The sequence below is a fragment of the Notolepis coatsorum genome (assembly GCF_963971535.1).
Source record: "Notolepis coatsorum genome assembly, chromosome: 1".
NCBI classification, from domain to species: domain Eukaryota; kingdom Metazoa; phylum Chordata; class Actinopteri; order Aulopiformes; family Paralepididae; genus Notolepis; species Notolepis coatsorum.
The window spans coordinates 139,684,466-139,701,135 of record NC_140165.1 but is presented as its reverse complement, the minus strand read 5'-3'; positions in this window follow the sequence as shown (position 1 = coordinate 139,701,135).

Genomic DNA, 16,670 nt, shown 5'->3' with positions numbered 1-16,670 from the left:
GGACGTACAGGCGAACCTGCAGGATCTCACACCGGCCCAAGTGAGTCGGCTGAATCAAGTATTGGAGAAACACAAGGCGGTGTTCTCCGTTGACGACGGGGACTATGGTTACACAACCACGGTCACACACTACGTTCCCACTGGTGACGCACACCCGGTCAAGCAACGGCACCGCCGAATACCGCCCCACGTGTTCCAAGAAGTAAAGAGACACGTGCAAGATCTGGTGGACCTGGGTGTCCTGGTAGAGAGCTGCAGTCCGTGGGCGTCACCAGCCGTGATCGTCATAAAGAAAGACGGCTCCGTGCGGTTCTGCTGCGATTACCGCCGCCTAAATAACGTGACACACCGGGATGCCTACCCCCTACCTCGTATCGAGGAGTCCCTAGACGCCTTGGGGCAGGCCAAGATCTTCTCCTCGCTCGACCTCACCGCCGGCTACTTCCAGGTGGCGGTGAAAGAGGAAGACCAAGAGAAGACGGCTGTCACGACGCCCTTCGGCCTCTACCAGTGGACTCGTATGCCCTTCGGACTGTGTAACGCACCAGCGACGTTCCAGCGGTTGATGACCGCCGTGCTGGGGGACCTGGCCTTCGACGTCCTACTCGTCTACCTAGACGACGTCTTGGTGTTCGCCAGCGACTTCGAGAGCCACTGTCAGAAGCTGGACCTGGTGTTTGGACGGCTTCGGGAGCATGGACTCAAACTCAAGCCCCGGAAGTGCTTCCTTCTGAAGACCGAAGTCAAGTTCCTGGGACACGTCGTCTCCGCGGCCGGCATACAGGTCGACACCGACAAAGTGAAGGCGTTGGAGGACTGGCCGGCGCCACGCTCAGCGAAGGAAGTGAGGCAGGTGATCGGGTTCCTGTCCTATTATCGGCGGTTCGTGCCCCACTTCGCCCAGGTGGCCCAGCCACTGCACGCCCTGATGGGGAAAGAAAAAAAGGGGTTCGCCAAGGGCCGGCCCGAGGCCTTCAAGTGGACGCCGCAGTGTCAGACGGCCTTCGATCATCTGCGGCAGTGCCTCTTGACACCCCCGGTGCTGGCCTACCCCGACCTCCAGCTCCCCTTCATAGTGACCACCGACGGGAGTTACTTGGGACTGGGAGCGGTACTCAGTCAGGAACAGGAGGGCGTGGAGCGAGTCATCGCCTTTGCAGGCCGAGGCCTGCGTGGGTCCGAAAGGAATGACCAAAATTATAGTGCGTTCAAGCTGGAACTCCTCGCCCTGAAGTGGGCGGTCACCGAGAAGTTCAGAGACCTCCTGATGTACGCCCAGTTCACCGTGATCACCGACCACAACCCGTTGAGACACCTCGGCACGGCCAACCTGGGAGCAGTGGAGCAGCGGTGGAACGCTCAGCTCGCGGAGTATGACTTCGTGGTGCACTACAAACCTGGTCGACTCAACCAGAACGCAGACGCTCTGTCTCGCATGCCGATGCGATCAGAACCTGAAGTGGAAGACACTGAGAAAGACTTCCTAATGATAGCCGCGGCTGGCACCCACACCCGTCAGGGTCTCCAAGAACGGGCCGTTCCATTGTCCGTCCCCGCCCCAGTCGCCCGCGAGGGCTACGTCATGGTCCCAGCGGAGGAAGTGCGGGCCCTGCTGTGCCCTGGGAGACCGACAGAGACGCGGGAGGTCTCGAGTGTCGGCGCACGACGGATAGCGGCACAGAAGGGGAACAGCGGATATGACTGGGCGGAAATGCGACAGCTCCAGGCGGACGATCCCGAGTTGGGTCCGGTGTGGCGGGCGGTGGCACAGGGGGTCCCCCCCACTAAAGTACAGCTGAAGGAAGGAGACCCGAAACTCCGCAAGTTATACGGGCAGTGGGAACGATTCCGTCTGCATCAGCAAGTGCTGTTTCGGCGCGTAAGCGATCCCCGGGATGGAGAGGAGGTTCTCCAGCTGGTGGTGCCCACAGCCCTGCGAAGGAGGATCTACGAGACCCAGCACGAAGACGCGGGACACTACGGGGGACAAGGGACGGTGGTCCTGATGAGGCGAGGTTACTACTGGATCGGAATGGCAGAAGAGGTGAAGCAATGGGTGAAGCAATGCAAGCGATGTGCATTAGCCCGCGACGTGTTCCCTAAAGCCCAGGCACAGATGACCTGCACTAACGTGACGGCACCCATGGAGGTCCTGGCCATGGACTTCACCGTGTTGGAGAGGTCGGTGGGTGGCTATGAGAACGTACTGGTGCTGACCGATATGTTCACCAGATTCACTATTGCCGTACCGACCAAAGACCAGACTGCGAAGACCACCGCCGCTGCCATCATCAAGTATTGGTTCGTGTACTACGGTTGCCCTGCCCGACTCCATGCTGATCAAGGGCGAAATTTCGAGTCGAGCGTCATCAAGGAGCTCTGCCGACTGTATGGGATTTCAAAGAGCCGCACCACGCCCTACCATCCCCAGGGGAATGGGCAGTGCGAGAGATTCAATCGGACAATGCACGACATGCTGCGTAGTCTGCCCGCAGAGAAGAAGCGGGACTGGAAGGAGCACCTACCCGAGTTGGTACTTACATACAATTGCCACGAGCACTCCTCCACTGGATACTCTCCCTTCTACCTGCTCTTCGGGAGGGACGCTAGGATGCCCCGAGATGTCCTAGGGGGCAGAGACGTCATTGAGGAGGGGGCGGCGGACCTAGATGAGTGGGTGCAGAGTCACCACGAGCGACTAAAGGCCGCCGCGGAGGCCGCTGAGGCCACGGCGAAGCAGGCTTCCCATCGACGCAAGAGAATTTACGACAGGAAGAGCAGAGGTGCACTCCTGCGGGCCGGAGACCGGGTCCTGATACGCGACCACCGAATCCGGGGCCGTAATAAGATACAAGACAAGTGGGAGCCTACGTCATATGTGGTGGTTAAGCAGAGCCACGAAGGGACGCCCGTGTTCACGGTCAGGCCCGAAGCAGGGGGTCCAGAAAGGACCGTGCATCGAGACCAGCTCAAGACCTGTCCCTTCCCGGCTTCTGACCCGGAAGTGCGGGGGAGGGCCCCTCGACAGATCCCGGTGGCACCGCGGAGCTCGTCCGAATCAGACATCGGAGGTGCTTTCGGGCACCGGCGGGAACCGCATCCTAGGGCGTGTAACCACCCCAGTCCCCTGCGGGACGCCCCTGAGGAGGCCGTAAGCGCCGAGTCAGAGGTGGAGTCGACCCCTTCAGGAGAGGAGGGGGAAGGCGGCGGAGACGGAGTCGAAGAGGAGGCCGCGGGCGGTCCACCGATGGCCCCGGAGGGTGAGGCCGTGGTCCGTGACCCGCCGACGGACACTGAGGAATCCGACACGGAGTCGGAGGCGGGGGAGGTGGAACCCCCCAGAGTGGAGGCCGCTCGGCCCCAGAGGAGCACCAGAGGTCGGCTACCCGCTCGGTATCGCCAGGACTACGTGCTCAAGAGCGTGTTCGCGGAACAGTGTGTCCAACTCCTGAGGGAGTGTGTAAAACTGTTGGCATAATGTGTAATTGTCAACCGATGTGTAAAACTGTTGGCATAATGTGTAATTGTCAACCGATGTGTGAAACTGTTGGTCTCAGGACCGTTTTCATGCATGCGTTTGTTTTGTTGTTTTGTTGTTAACTTGCAGAGGACTTAGCAAGTTCAAAGTGGGGGGAAATGTAGCAGTCTGGAAAATATGGTATATTATTCAGAACTGCTGACTGTGTTTATATCCCTTTTTGTACACAAAGACATTCTAACTAGTGTCATTGATTCACACGAACAATGACACAAACGTCCCCGTTCCAAGAGCATGTGAATACGGATCATAAATGACAGTATTGATTCATATTTTACAGTGCGTCTCCCCGTGTGACTGGCAGGCGGGACCAGCAGGGGGCAGTAGCAGGCAGAGAGTGGCGGAGAGAGCTGAGAGATGATAAAGAGAGGAGTGCAGCGGAAGTCGTTCTCTTCTCGGCAGTGAACTTGACCACGAGAAGTCACGTCTAACGGGGGAGCTCTAGACAGCCCCGTTGCTGACGTTTATGCCGGAGAGCCCCGTGGAACCGTGACGGGTGATAGGAAGTACTGGCTAGTGGAGACGATATCCTAGCAGTACCAGTGTTATGATATTACGAACATTAAGTGCAGAGTCGGGCACTAAGAGTCGAGTTATACCTAGTTACAGTGAGCGGTATAAGTAGCGTGCGGCTAAGGTTCACAGTAGCATTGCTCGTGTTATACCTATTTTACAGTGACGGTATAGTCTGCGTGCCAGAGACATACGGGACATCCAAGCAGTCTGCCCGGGCGTCAACAGCTGTCTGCACCGGAGAGCAGCAGCACACCCTGCCCCAGGCTGCCTGCAGGACACGGGGAGTTCTTTACCACCGGCAGAGTTCGCCCAGCACCAGCTCAGCCAGCACTGCCTCTCTGCTATAGCTCCGCCTGCTAGCCCCTGCGGCGCGAGTGTTCGACGCCATCTTGCCTCCCGGACAACAGTGGAGTGACGAGGCGGCCATTTCGGATGAGTACAAACGAGCATTGATGCTCCCGACTCCATATACAGTATACAGTGTGGTGCTGCCCGCGGGCGAAGTTAACGTTGTTAACCACAGTTCAATAGGGGTACCCCAGACAATATATACCGGTATTAGCATAGGACTTTTGCAAGGTATTTTGTGGGCTCACTCTTTTATTTTATTCCTTTTCTTTGAGCGTGATAAGGTGTGTATTTCCTAAATAATTCCCGTTCTGTGAATCCCTTTATTCTCTTCCCTATGCTCCCCCCTTCCTTCCCCATATTCTCAACCGGGGACAGTAAGAGTGTAATTCCTTAAAGAAGGTGAATACTGTGGTCCGCCCAGACGTGGGCAGCGTTTAGTCTGGGTACCTGAGAGCACTTGGTGCCTGTGTGTGATACTGTAATTGACTTATGCTAATAATTCATGCCAGTAATTATTGTATGGATACCCATGGTGCAGTAATCACCAGCCGTAGCTTTGTTGTAACCAGGCTGAGTTACAATACAGTCATCCAGAGCGGGAGCACTGTGTGTGTCTTTCATTATTTCTAACCCTAACCCTAACCCTTTGCTACGGGTAATATATGTAATCGTAACCCCTTGCTATTCTACCTTTTCCATTGTAAGGGTTCTGGTCGTCTCACTAAGGGAGGGTACTGCTTGCGGGGGGAACCCAGTTATTTCTCTACCATCCGGTCAGTAGGTGTGGGAGGGAAAAAGGGGCAACTGTGGAGGGTGAGGGTGTGTTGGGGAGTACTGCGGACTACTCCAGAGAGAGGGAGGAAGACCAGAGTACCGGACCAGGTTTGTAAACCCTGGGCCTCATTCACCCCCACTACCAGCCTCCAGTTGACGCTCCGGACCCCAAAGACGGAGGTGCAGCTGGCCAGGGTGCTACTGTGTCTCGCTACCTATTGACCGCACCCCACAGTTCCCACGAAGCAGGGATAATCCACCCTGCTACATATAGTCTACAAGCTGAATACATTTCCTACCTCATATAACCTTTGCAAAGTCCGTTTTTGATGTTTTCTTTGCTCTCGCAATATTTATATCCCATCAGTTTCACTTTGAGTCCGACTTCCTTTGATTGACAGGCAGTTTGCTTATTCAATTTTGAGAAAGATCCTATAGACGACCAATCACGTGATCAGAACTTTACTCCTTTACTCCTTCAGCAACCAGTGGTCAAAAACTCCATTGGATATATTTAATGAACTAGATTGGACGATATAAGTTACAGGTCTACGATATAACACGAACAGTCTCACACACTCAATGAGATTGTAAGGTAGGACGTTGGATTGAATTGGTCACAATGTAATATAATCAGCAAAGCAAAAACATTATAAAAAGAAGAGCAATTACCATAGGTTAAACGTAGTGTTGCTGTCACAGTTTGACCGGAGCGTTGTGTATTTCTTTTCCCAAGACTGTGTGACCAGGGAGTATGGTGAACATTGACAACTTCCGGCTTTGACATGGGTGGTCGCATTTTACCCAGCTCCCGTAACCAACGCGACAGAACAACAACAAAGTATTTTGCGCATTTTCTACTTTCCCTCCTGTGGATTATGGACTTGTACCTGAATTCACCACTCAAGCAACAACTCCAGACAGAAGTGGAGGGTAGCGAAAACTCAAAACAGCAGTCCCATTGCGACTTCTATTTGTTAACACTTTTGCGGCCACTGGGGGCCGTCTAATATAATGGTTGAGGGCCAGCTTTTGTAAACAAACGTGGGGCTTTTTGTACAGCTAAATCTATACTTTATAGTATTGCTATCTGTCCATTTTCATTGTCAATTGAGTCCGTAAACCGTCCCTTCAAAATGGCTTAAAGAAAAAAAAATCCATCAATAGGTGTTAACAGATTTGGCAATGGGGGCGACAATAATGTATACAAGAGGCATGGTATTCTATCTTTGGCCTAGCTCTGCTGGCAGCGGTTTATTTATCATGTTGTCTCATAATACAGCAGCACATATGATCTCCCCTCCGGGAGGGGCAGAAGTGAGAAGAAGGAACAGTAGGAGGGAACCAAGGTTTATATAGTCCCAACCTGGTGTAGAGAGTAGACGCTCCGCCTACAGCGCCCTCCAGTGGACACAGATATACATGCAGTCATGAGGGCAGTAGAGAGCAATTACAGTCAGTTACAACCATACATACACCCTCTATATTCAACAGTCCCACTTATGGTTGCTTAACATTCTGTATGGACTCTTCAAAACAATTTACAAAGGAAATAACAGTCTTAGAACATCAAAAAGAGTATGGCATTCAATATTTACACACCAAACATAACCTCTGCAAATCTTTTCAATTTCAGTTTGGAAGCAGGTTTCGTCATAGCGTCTGCTACCATGTCATCTGTTGGACAAGAAATCAGTGTCATTCTTTCTTCTCTGATGACAGATCTGATGAAATGGTACTTTATGTCCATATGCTTACACCTCTGTCGGCACACAGGGTTTCTCGCAATGGCAATAGTACCTTGGTTGTACTCATAAACAACAGTTTTCTTATATACATAGTTATCCATCCCTCCGAGCAGTTGTTCTAGGTAAATACACTCCTGTATCGTCATGGCCAGAGCCATGTACTCGGCTTCACAAGTTGACAGTGCTACTGTGGGCTGCTTCTTTGTTTTCCATGAAACCAGTGAGCTGTTTGTGTTTAAACTAACACAGTATAATAATAATAATAATAATAATAATAATAATAATAATAATAATAATAATAATAATAATAATAATAATAATAATAATAATAATAATAATAATAATAATAATAATAATAATAATAATAATAGATTGGATTTTAAGAGAGAAGCTCAAGGACACTGTACAAGGAAAGGATGAAAAAAAAAAAAAAAAAATTAAAAAAATATAATAAAATACATAAAATATCTGTGTATAGTAACAACAAGAAAAAACAAATAAGATAAGAGATAAAAAAATAAAAATAAAAAAGGAGGCAAGTTCTGTCCAATTGGATGAAGTGGTTGAAATTAACAAACAAACAAACAACAAAACAAAACAACGGAATCTGTGGCTTAAAAAAAAGTCAGGGGTGGGCTACTTGGGAGCGGGGCCGTGTTGCGTGAAGGCAAGTGTGAACAGGTGGGTTTTTAGCTTGGTTTTGAAGAGGTTGATGGTGTCAGAGCCTCGGATGAGGGGGGAGAGGGAGTTCCACAGTCTGGGGGCAGCTGCAGCGAAAGCTCGGTCTCCCAGTGTGGAACGCCTGGTGCGGGGGATGGCGAGGAGGTCGGAGTTGGAGGATCGGAGGCCTCGTGCTGGAGTGTAGGGGTGGAGTATGTTGGTCAGGTAGGAAGGGGCGGATGTAAGCGATCCAGAACCTTCTTGGAGGCACCAAGAAGGATTCCGTTACCGTAGTCGAGGCGGGAAGTGATGAAGGCGTGAATGAGTGTTTCCGCTGAGGTGTCGGAGAGTGAGGGGCGGAGGCGGGAGATGGTTCTGAGGTGGAAGAAGGCGGATCTGGTGACAGACTTGACGTGAGGGTGAAATGAGAGGGTGGAGTCCAGTATTACGCCCAGGTTCCTTACCTCTGTGGAGGGGCAGATGGAGTAGCCATCCACGGAGAGAACAAAGTGGTCGATCTTTTGGAGGAGGGCTGGGGAGGCTACAACTATGAGTTCGGTCTTCTTACTATTGAGTTGAAGGAAGTTGGTGGTCATCCATGTTTTTATGTCCTGGAGGCAGGCAGTGAGGGAGGGGGGAGGAAGGGGAGCCGAGGGTTTGGTGTGGAGGTAAAGCTGTGTGTCGTCTGCATAGAAGTGGAAGTGGAGGCCGTGCTTCCTTATGATGTCACAGAGTGGGAGGAGGTAAATCATAAAAAGGAGCGGACCTAGCACCGAACCCTGGGGAACACCCTGTTTAACAAGTGCTGGAGCTGACCTGGAGCCCCCGAGGGAAACATACTGCCACCTGTTGGTAAGGTAGGATGTGAACCAGGACAAGGGGGTACCAGTGATGCCAAGGACACTTTCCAGGCGGTCTAGGAGGATTGATTGTGAGATGGTGTCGAAGGCAGCTGAGAGGTCCAGGAGGATGAGGATGTTGATGTTGCCAGTATCAGCAGCCATGAGGAGGTCATTTGTCACCTTGATCAGGGCGGTCTCGGTGCTGTGTTTAGCCCTGAACCCAGACTGGAGTGGTTCAAACAGGTCATGGTAGGCCATGTGACTCTGTAGCTGGGCGGCTACTGCGCGCTCGAGGACCTTGCTGAGGAAGGGGAGGTTTGAGATGGGGCGGAAGTTGTTGAGGTTATCGGGGTCCAGACCGGGTTTTTTTAGAATTGGGGTGACTGCTGCCACCTTTAAGTCAGCAGGGACGGAGCCAGTGGACAGGGATGAGTTAATGATGTCTACCATGAGAGGACAGAGGGCAGGCAGGCCAGCCTTCACCAGGGTGGTGGGCATAGGGTCCAGAGAGCAGGTGGAAGATTTAGAGCCTGACACCAGCTTCGTAATGGAGTCGGTGTCCACCAGGGAGAAGGATGAAAAGGAGTGGGTGGGATGGGGCAGAGGGTCATGTTTAGCAACCGGAGGTGTGGGGGACACAGGAGTAGACTGGAGCTGCTGGTAGATGGCGTCGATTTTGTTTTGGAAGAATTCTGTGAATCTGTTGCAGAGATCAGAGGAGGTGGTCTGGAGGGGGTTGTCGGGGGCTTGAGGAGTTTGGTGATGGTGTAGAAGAGGGCTTTGGAATTCCCTTGGCCTTTGGAGATGATATCAGAGTAGAAGGAGGACTTGGTTTGGGTGAGGGCGAGTCTGTAGGAAATGATGTGGTCAGAGTAGGCCTGGGCATGGACAGCGAGGCCTGTTTTCCTGCAGCGCCTCTCCAACTGGCGGCCCTTGGCTTTCATGGAGCGGAGCTCAGGGGTGTACCAGGGGGCGGAGTGTGTAAATGTGACGGTGCGGGTTTTGAGGGGTGCGAGGGAGTCCAGGGTGGCAGCTAGGGCTGTGTTGTAGGTGTTCACCAACTCAATGGTTGAGAGCAGCTGAGGATCATGAGCGAGGTGGGAGCTCAGGGCGTTGGTGAGGTCAGTGGGGGTGATGTTTTTTGTGTTCCTGTAGTGTACGTCATGGGGCGCTGTGGGCGGCCAGGGGAGGAGGGGAGAGAAACTGAGAACTTGACGGCAAGATGATTAGGGACGTGGAGGTCCACGCCACTGAGATTGGAGGGAGTGATGGTCTCGGTGGAACACACCAGGTCCAGTATGTGGCCTCTGGTGTGGGTGGGGAAATCTACATGCTGGGTGAGATTGTGGCAGTCAAGGAGGGACAGGAGGTCGTCGGAGGCGGTGATGTTGTCAACGTGAATGTTAAGTCGCCAAGGAGGAGAATTGAGGAGGATGAGCTGACAGAGGTGAGTAGGTCAGATAATTCTGAAATAAACACAGGGGAGGGAGGGGGGGGGGGACGGTAGATCAGGATGACAAGCACAGGCTGGGGGCCAAGCAGTTTGAAGGCAAGGCATTCAAATGATGTAGCAGGAGGGGTGGGGACAGCCTTAACCTTGAAACAGGTACGATGGAGAACAGCAAGTCCACCACCCCGCTTACCAACACAGGGTTGTTGTAGGTATGTGTAGCCTGGTGGGGTGGCCTGGTTGAGTGTTAGGAACTCATTTGGTATCTGCCAAGTCTCGACAAGGCAGGTAAAGTCAAATTTATGGTCCAAGATGATGTCATTGATGTAGTGGGATTTGTTGTTGAGGGACCGAGTGTTCAGGAGAGCAAAACTGGTCATGTGAACAGGGGCAGGAGTGCTGGGAGTGTGTCGCTGTAAGGGCCGGAGTAGGCTAAAATCCACTCCACGTTTTCTAAAATCCTTTGTGAGTATTGCTCTCGCGATACTCCCCATACTATTCTGCAGAGGTCTCGCGGGGTTTCCCGAGATACTAGCGCCAGCTGTAACAGAGATCTGATGACGCGTCAAATGTGCGACACGGCGATCAAGTGCTTCTGTGGATGTAGCGAGGCCGGCGGAGAAGTCCAAGTTGTTTTATGAGTGTGCCGAACGTTGGAAAGTTGTGGTTGTTGAGACTCAGGAGTTGCGGGATGGAGTATTTCAACATACTGGGCGCCGACGCAGTTAGCCAAATGCTAACTGTTAGCCACGGAGAACTGATGTTTGGTGCGGAGAGTTGGAGTGCTAGTAGCCAGACGGACCATAGCATGGCAGGAGGCGAGTGGAAGTCCTCGGGAGAAACAGGAGAGCTGAGACTCCAGATGGAACACAGGAGGGTCGGGAGGGAGAGGGACAGACCGCCAGGCGGCTGGTGATTGGTAGAGTAAATCCCAAGGTAAGACGCTTTGAAGCAATCCAACGTTTAGTCGTGTAACTTTGTCTAAAAGAAAGCTAAAAAGCAGGTAAAAAGCAGGTAAAAACTTAAAACTTAGAGACGTAGGAGAAGCGGCGAACAGATGAGCGCCAGCGTCCTCTCACTACCTCTACAATGTTGCGTGTTGCGTGTTGTAGTCTCCTGCTGACCTCTCCTGTGTGTTTCTTCCTCAGTATTGCCTGTGTCCAGTTGTACTCCTTCTATCTGTGGTGTCAGCAGCCCAATCTGCATCACTGTAGGCTTTAAGCCCTAGGCCTTCGCTGCTCTTTCTGAAACAAAGTAGTTTATCTACTGTACCTTTTAGATAACGAAAAACATGTTTTACTGTGATCCAGTGTTCCTCTGTGGGATCAGCGAAATGCTGTGACAGCTTACTGACTACAAAACACAGGTCAGCGCGGGTACATGTTGTTAAGTAGATGAGGCTACCCACGGCTTCCCTGTACATTTTTACATCTGTCAGTTTCTGAGCATCCTCTTGGTAATCAAGTTTCTGATCCCTGCATGTCAAAACGTTTCAGGATCTTTTCCACATATCTCTTCTGGGATACTGTTACACAATTTTCCGACTGCTCAAAGTCCATACCAAGGAAATGCTTTAACCTGCCAAGGTCTTTAATTTTGAATCTGGTGGAGAGCATACCTTTCACCTGATCTAGGTTCCTGGGCCCTCATGTATCAACCTGACTTACGCACAGATATGTGCTTAAGCCGTGCGTACGACCATTCCTAAGCAAAGTGTGGGATTTATCTATTTGAACTTGTGCTTGACTTTGTGCGTATATTTAAGCACAGGTCGGACCATGCTTAGCTGACGCCCTGTGGTAGAATATGGGGACTGCAGACGGACGGCATAGATCAGTTGCATGCATTAGTTTCAACGCGGAAATAAGCTTGACTGACGTGTTCTGTATGACCCCCGTAATTCATTATAGTTCATTGTGAAATAGCGATATTAGTGTAATTATTGTCAAACCCTAAATAGCATGTGGAATAGGTCTTTCTCTCCGAATGAATGCAGGTTTATATATATAGCGTTATCGGGTGCACTGACTGCGCTCACAGGAACTGTTTTCAGAGATAGCATCAGATAGGGATGAATGAATGAATGAGGGGCAGTCTAATTGCAGAGAGAACATAATATTAACTAGAGTCCACTACCCGAGACACCTCCTTCATTTGTACCGCAATTTGGGACCCAAATTGGAGCTATAAGCTTAAAAGCTTTTCCGTGCTTATTTGAGAAGGTCCAGCTGCAGAGCCGGAGAGACAGACAGCAGAGAGACAGACAGACAGACAGATAGCATGGAAGGAAGCTATAATAACCCCCATCTACAAAGCAGGTCAATCCTCTGAGGTAGCTAACTATAGGCCAATTAGCATTTTACCTGTTATTTCCAAAATAGCAGAGAAACACATAGCAGAACAACTAACAAGTCACCTTAGCACCAGCTCTGTTGGACTGCACCCCATGCAGTTTGGTTTTAGGGCAAAACACTCAACAGAGACTGCAATCTGCTTCCTCCTGGAGAGTATTAAATCTAAGCTTGATAAGGGGGGAGTTGTTGTAGCCGCATTTTTAGATCTAAAGAAAGCCTTCGACACTGTGGATCATGGTGTCCTGCTCACCAAGCTTTCTCGGTACAACTTCTCCCCTAATACCATCACATACATGAAGTCTTATCTTGAAGGTAGAACTCAGAGAGTAAGGGCAAATGGTGAGCTATACTCTGCCCTTAGCTGTGGTTTTGGTGTCCCCCAAGGATCTATATTGGGACCGCTGTTGTTTAGTTTATACATTAATGATCTTCCAGCTGTATGCAATAAGTCTGACATTCAGATGTATGCAGATGATACGGTCATTTATGTCCATGCAGAAACCAAGCAGCAAGCTGCAAACAAGTTAACAGCGGTGTTGACATCGGTCACTGAATGTTTGACTAACTCATGTCTGCATTTAAACACCAAAAAGACTGTTTGCATGTTTTTTACAAAGATGCTGATGAATACTGTCTCACCTGATGTCTATGTCAGAGGAGAAAGGTTGACAGTTGTATCCGAATATAGATACCTTGGGATAAAAATGGACTCCAATCTTACATTTAAAAAACAAATTAAATCGGTAGCAAACAATGCAAAGTTTCACTTATCAAACTTCCGTCACATCAGAAACTCTCTGTCAACAAAAGCAGCAGCACTGTATTTTAATGCCATTATTATGTCACACTTAACATACTGTCTGACTAGCTGGACACAAGCCTCCTGTACAACATTACGATCTGTACAGGTAGTTTACCATCAGGCTGTGAAAGTTCTGGACAGGAAAACAAACAGCCACCACCATTGTTATAGCATAGCAAACCAGAACCTACTGAGCTGGGACAATCTTGTCAAATTCAAAGATGCCTGCCTTACCTATAAAATCCTACATGGCTTGGCTCCTCCCCCCCTCTGTACTTTCATAAAACAGAAAGCATCTGCTGATAGATATACCGGTCTGTAGTCAGAGGGGACTGTGTAGTCCCAAACAGGAGGTCTGCTTTTAGTCAGACAGCCTTTTCCGTGAGAGCAGCCCACACCTGGAACAGTCTGCCAACACGGCTCAGCGAGTATCAAAGTTACATCTCATTTAAAACTAACTTAAAATCATGGTTGAGAGATGGTCAAGTGTGCGACCATTTTAACTGAGGGGTTGTATTTTAATGTATTTATTTGTATGTATTTTAGTGTATTGTAACCTATACTGATTCCTACTGTGTTTTAATTATTGTACTGTTTTTTAACTGAGGGGTTGTATTTTAATGTATTTATTTGTATGTATTTTAGTGTATTGTAACCTATACTGATTCCTACTGTGTTTTAATTATTGTACTATGTTTTAATTATTGTTGTGCTCATGTCACCTGCCCCAGAGACTACAGTTGAAAATTAGCCAACTTGGCTAAACTGGCATATTTACAGTCAAATGTTCCTTAATATGCACTGTCTCTGTATTTTAAACCAATAAATACAAAATACAAAAATAGACACTGTTCCACAGTGTGTGTGTGTGACCACTAGTCTCCCTCTGGACCACCTCCCAGTAGAGACCCCCCCCCTCTGGACCACCTCCTAGTAGAGACAAGTTTATATATGCAAATGAGGCACTTCCCCATTAAATATGTGGACATTTATGGATGCAATAAGGCAAAATGAAGTAAAATAAACAACTAAATGTGTGTTATTGACGTTTTATTGTCACTAGTTTCATAGAAGACATGTTTAGGAAGCAAAATATAACAAAATCTCAAAATCAACAAAAAAAGTATATTTGCCTATTCACCTGCAGTGTCTCGCCTTAATCCTCATCTTCATCTTCTTCCTAGAGAAGTCTAGGAAGGTGGTCCAGAGGGGGGGGGGGGGGCTGAGTCTCTACTATTAGACTAGTAGTCACACACACACACACACACACACACACACACACACACACACACACACACACACACACACACACACACACACACACACACACTGTGGAACAGTGTCTGTCTGTCTGTCTGTCTGTCTGTCTCTCTGCTGTCTGTCTCTCTGCTGTCTCTCTCAAAATAGTATAAGTGCTATCTTGGCCCTGAGAGTTGCTCTCCGGCTCTGCAGCTGGACCCTTCTCAAATCAGCACGAAAAAAGCTATAAGCTTATAAAACGATTTAATATGCTAAACTTCGTTTTAAATTCTTTAATTCACTTTTGTTTATTTCATAAAGATTTTCCCGGCATAATGCTACCTGCCCCGACCAGATCCGTGACTCTGTTGCGATACAGATGAATTATCTACTCAGAAAGCTTATAAAACTATTTAATATGCTAAACTTTGTTTTTAAATTCTTTAATTCACTTTTGTTTATTTCATAAAGATTTTCCCGACATAATGCTACCTGCCCCGACCAGATCCGTGACTCTGTTGCGATACAGATGAATTATCTACTCAGAATAGTATTATAAAGTGGCTATCTTTTATGCTGTAGATCACTGCTGGTATGTGCGTGCAGAACCTTTATTTCAGCGCGGACTGTAGTATTTATTTGACGTTACTGTATAATATATGTGTATTAAAAGACGGAGCTGTCTTTTATTGTATTATAATAATTATTAATATTAAAAATAAATTAAGAAAGGCATTCTTATTCCAGCATGCATTAATGACACTAACGGGCAACGGCAAAACAGTGGTTAATGGTCTTTATTAGTGTTTGCGGTGTCCAGGCAGCAATGGTCTTTTAGGAAGTTAATAGATATAATATCCGACAGTGTACAACACCCTCGGCTTAGTCCACTTTTCCACATTTCATGGGGGTGGTCCATTACCGTATATGGTTAATCGGGGCGGTTCTGGTATGCAAATACGTGAAAGTGTGCACGAGCCTCGGCTAGGACCAAGGTGATATTTATCATGACAGGTGTGCGTAGGACCTGTGTACGCACGTGTGATGAATCCCGTTTTTTTTGTGCGTGCACACATTCTAAAATATGTGCTTAAGTATGGAAATAGAACATTTTCTACGTCACGTTGATGAATGAGGGCCCTGGTGTTGTCTGCTGCGATGATCAAATCATCCACCCAAATGACGATTATCACTTTCCCTGACTCTTTTGACTCCCTTGAGTAAACACAGGGGTCTACTGGATTCTGTAGGAAGTGATCCTTGATGAGGCATGTGTGGAGCATCTCGTTCCAATTTCGCCCAGACTGTTTCAGGCCGTAAATGGATTTTTCTAGCCTGCACACTAGCTTTTCCCCTTTCTTTTCATAACCTTCAGGTTGTTCCATATATATCTCCCTATCTATGGGTGCGTGCAGATAGGCTGTCTTCACATCCATCTGATGTAGAATCAGATTGTCCTCAGCTGCTTTCTGAACCACTACCCTTACACTGGTCAGGTTGGCGGTGGGGGAAAATGACTATCCCCTCCCTCTGGCTGAAACCTTTAGCTACAAATCTCGCTTTGTACTTTTCGTGGCCTTCGATCCCTTCCTTGATCGAGTACACCCATTTTCCTCCCACTGTCTGTCTGCCCTCTGGCAATTGTGTGAGAGTAAAAGTGTGGTTGTCCTCTAATGACCTCATCTCCTCGTCCATCGCTCTCTCCCACTTACTCGACTCTGGGGACACTATGGCTTCCTTAAAGGACTGAGGCACGCCACACACCACTCTGTAGCAGTAGTCAATATCGGCGAGTGTACTGTCATCCTCGTCACTCCCTCTCCGGGCATAATCTATCAGATATTTTGGGGGTTTGTATTCCCTTGAGGGATACCTCCCACTGCTTGGGGCACTTGACGTCACCCTCGGGTGCTCCTCGTCATCGCTCTCTGGGGGTGGCTGGCTGTCTGCTTGCACGCCTGTGCTCAGTACGCTAGGCGGGGGTGTCTCTGTCCCCCCATACCTTACCCCGGAGTCCAGCCATGGCTCCTCTGTCTGTGTCTCGATTTCGCACGTTGTCTTGGTGACAAATTTCACTAGTGTGTGCTTTTGCACCTTCCCTTTACCGGGATAGTAGACTAGGAGTGCTGGGCTCCCTCTGTCGTGTCCTACAAAGAACCATTTTTCACATCTTCACATCTGGACTCAAGCTTGCCTCTGTCCTGCTGGTAAGTATAGCACACTGATCCGAATTTGTGCATTCTGGCTAGATTACATCTTTTCCCCGTCATTGCTGTATATGGGGTGGTGCCTGTGTGTTTATTAAAACACCTGTTTCTGGTGTAAGCAGCTTCTTGTACCGCATAATGCCACAGGCTTTTCGGTATGTTACTATCGTCTAGCTTACACCTGGCCAT